Genomic DNA, 10,342 nt, shown 5'->3' on the forward strand with positions numbered 1-10,342 from the left:
TGTGTGTGTGTGTGTGTGCGTGTGCGTGTGCGTGCGTGCATACAACATACAACTTTAACATAAGACAAATGTAGCACAATATGGATGCACAATATGGATGTATTAGCAGAAATGTAGCAAAATATGGATGTGAAAGCAGATACAAATAGCCTTTGACAAAAAAAATTGTTTTGGTTAAAATCAAAAAATAATCTGGATAATTAATCGTGATCTCAATATTGATGAAAAAAAATTGTGATTATCATTTTGGCCATAATCGTGCAGCCCTAAAATAATTTAATTCAGTTTTTTATGGATTAAAAGCAAAAAACATGAATTGAACATGACTCTTTTTATGCATTATTATTTGTAACCTTTGTTACGTAAAAAGCAATATTCCACTTCAGGCATTACTAAAGTGATTTTAGAATAACTGAGGGTTTCTCACTGCAGAGCCTACGGACAGCTCTTAGCAGTTGTAAAATCACTTTAAAAAAATACCCTCTTGTGGTTTATTGTGTGGTAATTCTGCACACACTCTGAAATACCATCACTCCGATTTTGTGCCGCTCTGATTCTGGGAAGGCAAATTTGCAAATGTATGCGTGATGTGTGAAGAAATAGACTGTTGTCAAGTTTTACTCACCAATTTAAGTAAATCTCACATTGCTCTATTTATTCTCCGCACAACTGCTTCTTCTCAAAACATCTGGTACAGGGGCAAAGATCCAAAGATTTCCACTGTTTGGTAGTCAAACAATATAAAGTGAAACCCAGGGGAAGTTCTGAAGCAGAAATTCTGGCAGAGGCACTTAATGTAGTTCAAGAAGCAGGAAGGGTTTGAACTTTGTGCCCAAATCGTTTTTCAGCCACATTTTTCTAATAACAATTTAGACCGGTTCAGCAGAGGAAAACACAAGAGCAAGGTACTTGAGAACAGTGTTTGAGTGACAACACTTTTCTTTCCTAAAAGAGATACACGCAAAGGAAAGAGACCAAAACAGTGGGAACAGCGGAGGCAACAAATCTCAGCAGATGAGACAATGAGAAAAGCTGAATACCGTTTTCCACCTTCACATTTAAAATCAGTTTATTTTAAAACTGTTATTTCTATGTGACAACACTTCTTGCATCACGAGCAAAACTAGCAGGATCATATCACTGTGTATTCTTGGCAATGGCATAACCACTTTTTACAGTATTTAACAATTGTTTATCATTCATTTGCAGTGCAGTGGAATACATTTTGATAGCTAAAGAGCTGTATAATATGAGAGGGCAAAGACAAGTAATTGAAGCTGGTTTTCCGAAGTGTGTGTATGTGTGTGTGTTTGTGTTTCTGTTTGTGTGTGGTGGTTTGACATAGTGAGACAGATTCCACAACTCCTTTCAATTATCTGGAACTCGAACTGTCTGATGCTGATAACACTTTCTGCAGCCCACACGGCTGCTCAGGCTTCGCTTTCAACACACCTTCCTTAAGGTGTGTGTTTACCCTACATGAGTGATGTGTGTACATGCAAGCGCCAAGATTTAGTTTTCTCTGTCAGGGTGGGAAATTAGCACCAGCCAAGGGCGGGTACTTTTTCAAAGTGGCGGGTGACTTTGCCTTGTAAACCAGCCACAGTGGCGGGTGGAGTGGTTTTCAGCACTAGCCCGTGACATCAGTTTAAAAAATGTGGCAAACTATTCCCGGTGCTAAGAGGCCCGTCGCGGAGTCAGCAGTAGCAACTGTTGAGGGCGAAGTAAAGAAAAAGAGAAGGTACTTTTTGAACAAGTGGCACATTTTGGTGAAGGGAAAACGAGGGAATGGTTAGCCTACTAGGGTTAGGCGATGTCTCCTAGATTGGCAGTTGATCAGACGTACATTTAAATGCCCTCTGGAAGAAGACAGTATTACATGCTGCCGCTGATAGAGGCAGTAAATTACAACTTTACCTACTTCCACTTAACTACAGTGCCGTAAAGTCTAGTCTCAATCAGAGTTCCGTGATCTGGAAATGTTTGATCTGGGAAAGAAGCTTCCACTTAAGGGGCAGCACAGCGCAAAGCCCGACGCAATTGTCTTTGCTAGTTTAAGATCGACGCAGTTGTCAATGTCCCGTCCACTAGAATTAGCATGTGTCTGACAGGGTGGAGGGCGTCATCACGATGGTGGCGATGATATGATATCGTCCATCGGGATAACCCTATAGCCTACCTTACAGATGGCTGGTCCATGCATTGTAGGCCTCCTTACTATCGAACCTACTTGTCTTCAGAAAATGCAAACAATTTGTTGTTAGAGGAACAACTAACCTTAAATGAGTGGCAATAAAAGACCACGAGTCATTCAAGTCTCATATCAGTAATCAGTAAGTCCACTACCAAACAGCTGGCAAAGATGGGACCCCAGTAGCAGAGTGTGGCAATAAAGGCTTTGATTTTTTTTTCCCATCATTTTTTATTTGCTTATATTATTAAAATAAGTATTAATAATACAAAATAATGTACTGAAGCAATTCAAAATATGCTAGTGTACTTTTTATTAATTTGAATTCCGGAAAAAGTGGCTGGTAAAAAATCTATATGGCTGGTAAAATTGGGTATCCACATGCCATGGCTGGTGGGCAAAAAAGTTAATTTCCCGCCCTGGTCTGTGTGTTGGGACCGTTTTTGTGTTGAGAATTTTTTATTCGTCACATGGATTTTGATTTTACCTTGAAGGGAAATCCATACTTGTGTGTGTTGGGGGATAAGGGCTTCTCATGTCATACACACAGGGTGTTTTTTTTTTCTACACATGGTACACTATGTTATCAATGAATGAAGAACATAGAAATCCTTGGCTCATACTGTAGGTTATGGGCGTACAAAAAAAATAATTGCCCATGCGACAACTCAGCTTACACAAGCCGACATAACAATGCTTAAAAACCACAATAACTTGTGTCCTACTGTGAGGGAGCCATGCTCATTTCTCCCTGTTTTTGTTTTGTTGATATACTAACTGGTATGAATGCACTCCATGGATGGGAGATGAAAGCCTGTGAGTCTTTGCCGTGTCTGTGTGTGTGTATCTGAGCTCGGCCGGGGCAAGTCAGAGACTCAGTGAACCATGTGAGTCACCTGGTGGGCAGCAATTACCCCGCTTGCCTTTACTGTTAACCGCACAACGGGTCACATAACGGCAGAGGGAAGAAAATTAGGTGTGGGGTGAAAGTCAAGGAAAGAGAAGATAAAGGGTAAAAATAAAGGAGCGGGTTGATGGAAAGAAGTAAAGAGGGAGAGCAAAAGAGAAGAAGGGACAAAAACCATCGGCAATAAGCACAGGTTTGTTGTCAGCCGCATGACTAGACACAAGCTATGTTTCCATCCACACGTTTTTATCCAAATTAAGTGATATCAAATGAAAAATCCCCTTTGGAAACAGTAAAAATATATCAACTTAAAGGAAATACGTTTGGTCTCATCAGATTTCATCTTGATTGATATACGGCTTATGCGATAAACGCTGATGGAAATGTTATTTGCCGAAAAATAATGAATTGCATTTAAGCTTTAGATCTTTTTATTGTTGCAACTCGCCACAAAACGAAGTTTTAGTTAATTACCGCCCAATATTTCCGCTATTTGCACACATGGCGGGTGTCAACAAAGACCGATGTAAGTGGATGAACGAGGAGACAAGAAACTTTGTGAATTTAATTTAGCAGGAACCTGCAAAGTAAATGGCCAACAAAGGTTAGGACAAGCCATGGGACGTCCTCTGGAGTAAATGGAAGGCACTCAAACAGCAAGACATGTCTCAAAAAAAGAGTTGTCTCACAGCGGTCCCGGAGGGAAAATAAAAGTCAAGTTGGATCTGCGTCATTGTAACGGTGTGTAGATGGCGTTGTTGTTTTCTTATTATAGCTTAATAGGTCGCTATCAGCTGGCACATAAGCACTATTACAACTTCTGCAATATCGGTAGACGGCGCGACCCATTTTGTCTGGAAAAACTTTGTTCGCAAGTGTTTGCTTGAATGTTGTGCGATTCAGTGTCGAAAATGAACGGAAACACATTAAAATTTCTGAAATCAATTCACTATACCAATTTGATTGCAAAACAGCATGTGACGTCATTACACAGGTTTTTATTCTCTTTAAAGCCATTGGATGGAAACACTTTCACCATCTTTATTCGCATTAGGTTTTTTACAGAATGCCAGCTAATTTGATTGACGAGTGGATGGAAACTTAGCAGAGAGAGAGAGAGAGAGAGAGAGAGAGAGGGAGAGAGGGAGAGAGAGGGAGGGAGAGAGAGAGATAATCATATGGAACCGAGATAGAAGATTAGAGTGGGAAGGAAGAAAGCACTTTGGTTAACGTCATTAATACACACTGAAAGAGCGTACACGATGGAAAGATGAAAGAGGGGAAAGAAAAATAGAGCAGACACAGGTGTGCTTCAGTTACCCATTTGCCCCGACTGTGACTGGCGAAGGTACAGTCATGCATGATTTAAGATGAGATATGTTTTAAAAAAGGTTAAAAGTTTGAAAAGCAAAGGACACTGGGCTGTGGCTGGGAATGTATGCACCCTGCACTTCATAAAATGGATAGTACACATTTGTGGCAGTGATAGTTGAATGTGGAAAAAATAGGTCAGACAGATGCGGATAAAGGTCTGTCTAGAGTTGCAGAGTATAGTCGGCTGTCCAAGTTTAAAAGTGAAGTCAAAAGACATGCAGAAAGTTGTCCGTAGTTAGATTGAAGCTGTGCGGGTGTTCTAAGGTACCACGTGAGATTTTGTTTCTGCTTGTGTTTGCTGGCCCACGCCTTGATCATCTGGTGCTATGTCTTAAGTGATTAATGTACACAAAAAGCAATATATTACTATTTTACTTTATGTGTACATTCATCATTTTCCTCACCAGTGAGAGACTTCACTAATATTTCTATTACAGTATTTCTATAAAATGTCTCCTTAGGTTGGGTCTGTCGAAGAGATGTCTCTGAATGCACTTTTGATCCATAAGCAAAACTGCATTTTGCGGAAAATTTTGGATCTCTGAGGAATAGCACAATATCAACAGCTGGCTATGGTATTTACTGAATTTGTGTTAGCAGGGTTGAAAAGAAATTGTTTAAAATGTGCTTACTTGAATTTTGCTATGATTTGTCACATAACCATTTCATTTCAACTGCTGGATGTATTTAATAGAAATAAATACACAAGAAATGCTTTACTGCATTACAATAAATTGGTGTTAGGATTTAGACGGATGGTCATACTTGATCAAGTCTGTCCGCAAGACGACAAGTAAACCATTTTTAAAATGCTTGTTTTCTGAATGGAGTTTGGATTGTTCAGGGCTGTACTAACATTGGAGCTGCTCCATCAACAAGACAACATACATGTAATTTCAGAATTTATCCGGTAATCAAACGTATCTGCTTACTTTTTCCAAAGAAAGCTTCTTTTTGTCTGGTCTTTCTCCAAATAGTAAGGTTCTATAGAGCTCTAGGTGCCACAGACAGCTACAGTAATGTGTAAATTGTTCCTCCCTGCTTCAACAACTGTAGGACATCAGGAGACTCTAAACACTGATTGGCTTTCGAATTTCTCAAGTTCAAATATTACAACTCATGGGAATAGGCTACTTATGTAAACTATTGTCCTACCGGTCTTTTAGTCAGTCCGGTTGTGTGTGCCAAGTGTAGTGTGTAGTAACGTACAGGTGCCAGCAGATGTCAATAGCTACATTGGATGCAACACGGGTCTCATTTAATGACAGCAGAGAATGACGGACTTTTCAACAACAAAACAAAAAGAGTTTTAACTTATGTGGAGGAAAACTCGGGTGAAAAAGCTGCAAGACATTTCGACATTGACTCCTGGAGAATCCGAGACTTGGAGAAACAGAAGGATGAGCCGACGATATTAGCCGACAGGAGCAGAGCACAGCTAAGCTAGCTGGAGGTGGGAGGAAACAAGTTAGCCTGGAGCTAGAAATGAAGCTAGCTAGCTACGGCTGTAACGCTAATCAGATACTGGTGTGCTGCAAAACAGCAACCACTGTATGCTCTTATCGTAATCTCCCAGCAGTACTGTAATACCTGTATTTGAAATAAATACCCGATACATTTACAGGGTTCAAACTGACACAGTGGTGGGGTTTGATTACTTCTGACCCAACTGCTGTTGTGTATGGGGATATTTTTGCAAATGTTTCTTAAAAAATGAATACTCTCTGTCCTCTGGAACGCTATGGCTTTTCATTTAAAATAGTTTATTTAAAACAAGTATACTTATGAAACCGGATTAAAAATAAAGGCCTGCTTCTAATAGAAGCCTGCATCAAATAAAAGCTGGGTACCTTGTGCGGTTCAGGTAAATAAAGGCCCCAGCTTTTATTTGAGGAATCACGGTATGTCATGTCTGCAAGACGATCAGTGCACTACTAATGGTTTTTACACACAAACACACAAACAAAAAAACAACACAGAAAAACACACACACACACACACACACACACACACACACACACACACACACACAGATAGATAACAGGATGGAGAGAGGGAGGGAGTCATTGAGACAGTCAGAGAGCTGATCAGTGCTCCACTAATAGAGTTCTGCAGAGTCATAGCTCTCTGGTCTCCTAATTGACTTTGTGTCATCTTCATATCATTTACATACTGTTACCCTGGGCGACGAGGTGCAGGAGAGGCAAGTGTGTGTGTGTGTGTGTGTGTGTGTGTGTGTGTGTGTGTGGTGTTGTTACGAGTGTGTATGTGTGTACTCATGTGTGTAGGTAAGTAGAGATGAGTGCAGTGTGAACGCTCTTAGATAGACCCATTAATTGTGCGCTTAACCTCATCAGGAAATGCACGCACGCAAAACTTAAGAGATGGTAATAGTTGTTGAGAAAAATACAGACTGAGAGGGAACACGCAAGAAACAAACCTGCTTATGGCAACAGAATCCTAAAGTTCTGAAATTAAACACATATCCAGCATGTATGCTGTTGTCCTCTGCAGTTTATTTAAATTGTATTCAATTTAGTTGCTACAGAGTAAGCAGATGCCACTTTCAACTTATGAAATAAATATTAATTTGGGTAAGATGTGCTCGAACCGTCAGTGTTTCACCAATGAAAGCAAATGTAAATAGTTATTAGGTAACATTTTTTTCCCTGTTTAGAACTCGTACCATCAAATTGTTTGTAGTTTTCGTGAAGACTATTGTGGTATATGTTTTGAAGGCATACATAAATCACTCTTTGCCCTCAAATAGTAAGTATAATGAGATTACTATATGTACTGTACGTGTGAACATCAAATTTTATGTACTTACAGTATGGTGAGGGTTAGGTGTTTTAAAGTGAATTTACTAGGTAGATTAATACTAATCTAAAAATACTAATTTAAAAATGTCTTAGTCAGCGTGTAGTTTGCTAGTTGCCAAGTTTGAGAACGGCAACACATAGCGGAGAGCTCACAATGTCAGGCAATTATCCTGGAAATGCAGTTGCGTTTTTCCAGACTAGATCAATACAAGCGCAGTATATGAGTTCACTCAGTTTGATTTACAAAGCACATTTTAATTAGTTAGAGCAGAGAATGGTTTTGTAGGAGGAGAGAGGGCCAGGGAGTGATTGATTCAAAAAGAAAAGCAAGTGGGATGAATATTGAGAAAGATGGAGAGACAGACAATGATTATCAGAGAGAAATGGAGACAGGTATAGGGGAGAGAGAAAAGTAGGATAAAGTGAGGTAAGTGATGCAAAATTACAATTTGAGTGAGCAACCTGTTTTTTTCCGTATCCTTAAAAGGAACCCAAATCCAACCTGATCCCATTCCTGTGTTAAGCTGCCAACAAAGCCAAGATGATGGAGAGAATAATGAGATTAACAAACAGTAAGCAGTGTGAGCAACGGGACACACCTGGAAATACAGACACAGTAGACCCTGTTTCTTATCTGTAGCCCAAATTAAGTAACTTTTTATTGAGATGTTTATTGGTGTGCAGTCGATAATTACTGGGCACATTACTCCATGCTGTCAGTGTTGTCCAAAGTAAAAACACAATGTAAATACTAAACTGCTCAAGAGGAAAAGGGAAATAATAGTAGTGTACACACATGCAGCTAATTTCCCGATGCTTGATTGGGTAAAATTCCTTATTTTACAGAAATATTCATGCATTGGTGTATAACACATGATGGTAGGCTTGTAATTGTATCCATAGCAGGGTCTTGCATTACCGTAGGAACTACATGTCCCACCTGTCACATACCCTCTTCCTCTGACTACCTCTGCTGTCACTCATTGGTACACTCCACTGACACACACTTGGAAGCTCACAGACAGCGCAGAGACAAATGGTAGTGAGCTGGGAAACAGTCCTTTTAGCTGCGGGACGTCTGTGTTCAATCCTGTGTGACAGCGACCATCCATCCTGCTCAAGTGTCCTTCAGCAAAACACCGAATTCCTCCATAGTCAGCTCTTCCAGCATCGATTGGAAATATCACATGCTCTAGAAATACAAGAATGTTCTGTGTGTGTGTGTGTGTGTTGGTCCAAACACAGTCATGATCACGTATCAATGGCTTGTGTCAGTCAGCGCTTGTGTAAAGCAGAGATGGTGTATGTTGTATAGAGATGTTGTTAAATGCCATGCGGTAAGTGTCATTTTGAAGTCTCATCTGATAAAAGGTGTTTTTAGCGTGTAATGACAAGATTGCTGAGCAAGGGCTCAGCAGGAGGTTGAGAGCGAGAAAGAGGGAAGCTTAACAGAGAGAGTGAGAGAGAGAGAGAGCTTTCGGGCTGATCTAGTGGGAGATGAGTGGGGAGGCTAACCGGGAAGAGATGAAAGACAAGGTGGAGGAAAGCTGGAAGTGGTACTGCCAGATGGAGATAAAACCAGAGGCTTGAAGAGAAAGAGGGAAAGGCAGTCATTTGGAAGTTCTAAGCCAAAGTGATCTAATAAAAGAAACACTAATTGGGAGATAAATGGAAAAGGGGTTCAGAGACAGAAAGAAGGGGCCAGAAGACAAAAGGGATTGCAGCTGTGTGCATATATACTTGTTTTATACGAGCTACATTATTTGCATTTAAACTTGAATTGTTTTCCAAAAAAGACAAGTCTAATTAGTAGTTAATGTGTTTGGATTAGGTTTGCTGCTTTCTTACCATCCATCTGCCCATATACGCCTCACTATCTGCCGGCCTGCCTGTTTGTCAGTCTGTCTCCCAAGTTGTCCGCTGGTATCTGCTTATACACCGTACTACTATTCTGCTGTCTGTAAGACTGAACGTCTCTCTGCCTGTCTCTCCTTCTGGGTTTTAGCCATATGAGGGTTCTTTCTCCCTCACTGTTGGTGTAAACATGTTTCATTTTAAACACCATATGCACCATTCGCTGCGAAATAATATTAATGGAGAAAGCAGTTGCAGTGCTGTTGACGTTACGCTTCCTCTGAGTGGTTTCTGTGCCCTGGTTACTGACTGACAGGCTGAGGTTGTAAGGTAGTTTATTTCTACAGCACCTTTCAGCAACAAGGCAATTCAAAGTGCTTTACATAAAACCGTAAAGAGCAATTAAAAAAGGTCATGATGAAAATAAAAACGTCTATAAAAGAATAATATACAAATACAAGAATAAAAGTTGAATAATTTTTCCATTCAATAGGTTGTAGAGACGGGTTTGGGAGGAGAGAGGCATGGTTTTTATTTTTATTTCATTTCTGTCAGGTTAAAATATTCTAAATAACATAATTTTCTAAGTAAATAGGATAAATTGGTTTGGAATTATTTTTACGAATGAAATAATTTTTTTGTAATTACAGAGGGAAAGTACGGTTGGGTGCTGAATTTCAGGTATCAGTATCGATATTGGTTCAGATGTGAAAGGTACCTAACCCCACACATGACAGTTGCCTTTTGTGGCTAAGTGCTAAAGTTAACTGTCATGTGACCGGTTGGCTAAACGTAACAATCACATGACTGGTTGGCGGTCACCGTAATTTCATAAGATATACAAAACTGTTGTGCAGGAGTTTTTGTACGATATACAAACCCATTAGAGAATGCTGGGAGTATGTAGAGTCAGGGTTGATTGAATGTCTTCAAATTAACACACACACATAAATAGGCAATTTCACATTGAGAGGGCAAGGCAGATTGGATTTCTTGGTGCTAAACACACTCAAGCACGCACACAGACACACACGCACGCACACACACACACATAGTGTGTGAGTGAGGCTTATTAAATGCCTTCATATCAAAAGCACACAGCTCTCACACTTCAAAGAGGAGCAGAGACCTGAGGCACACAACACAACGTGAAACTCACTTGCTTAAACACACACACACACACACACACACACA

At 40.1% G+C, this 10,342-nt stretch overlaps 1 long non-coding RNA gene across 1 annotated transcript in view; it reads left to right on the forward strand.

Moving 5' to 3' along the window:
* The window catches only part of LOC116683032 (uncharacterized), a 14,097-nt gene extending 8,666 nt beyond the window's left edge, over positions 1–5,431 (forward strand). The window contains exons 3-4 of the long non-coding RNA XR_004330507.1: positions 4,694–4,699; positions 5,224–5,431. This is a non-coding gene — a long non-coding RNA (uncharacterized LOC116683032). The remainder of the gene's footprint in view (positions 1–4,693; positions 4,700–5,223) is intronic.
* Positions 5,432–10,342: the final 4,911 nt, after the last annotated feature.

Source organism: Etheostoma spectabile, chromosome 3 (assembly GCF_008692095.1).
Source record: "Etheostoma spectabile isolate EspeVRDwgs_2016 chromosome 3, UIUC_Espe_1.0, whole genome shotgun sequence".
Taxonomy (NCBI): domain Eukaryota; kingdom Metazoa; phylum Chordata; class Actinopteri; order Perciformes; family Percidae; genus Etheostoma; species Etheostoma spectabile.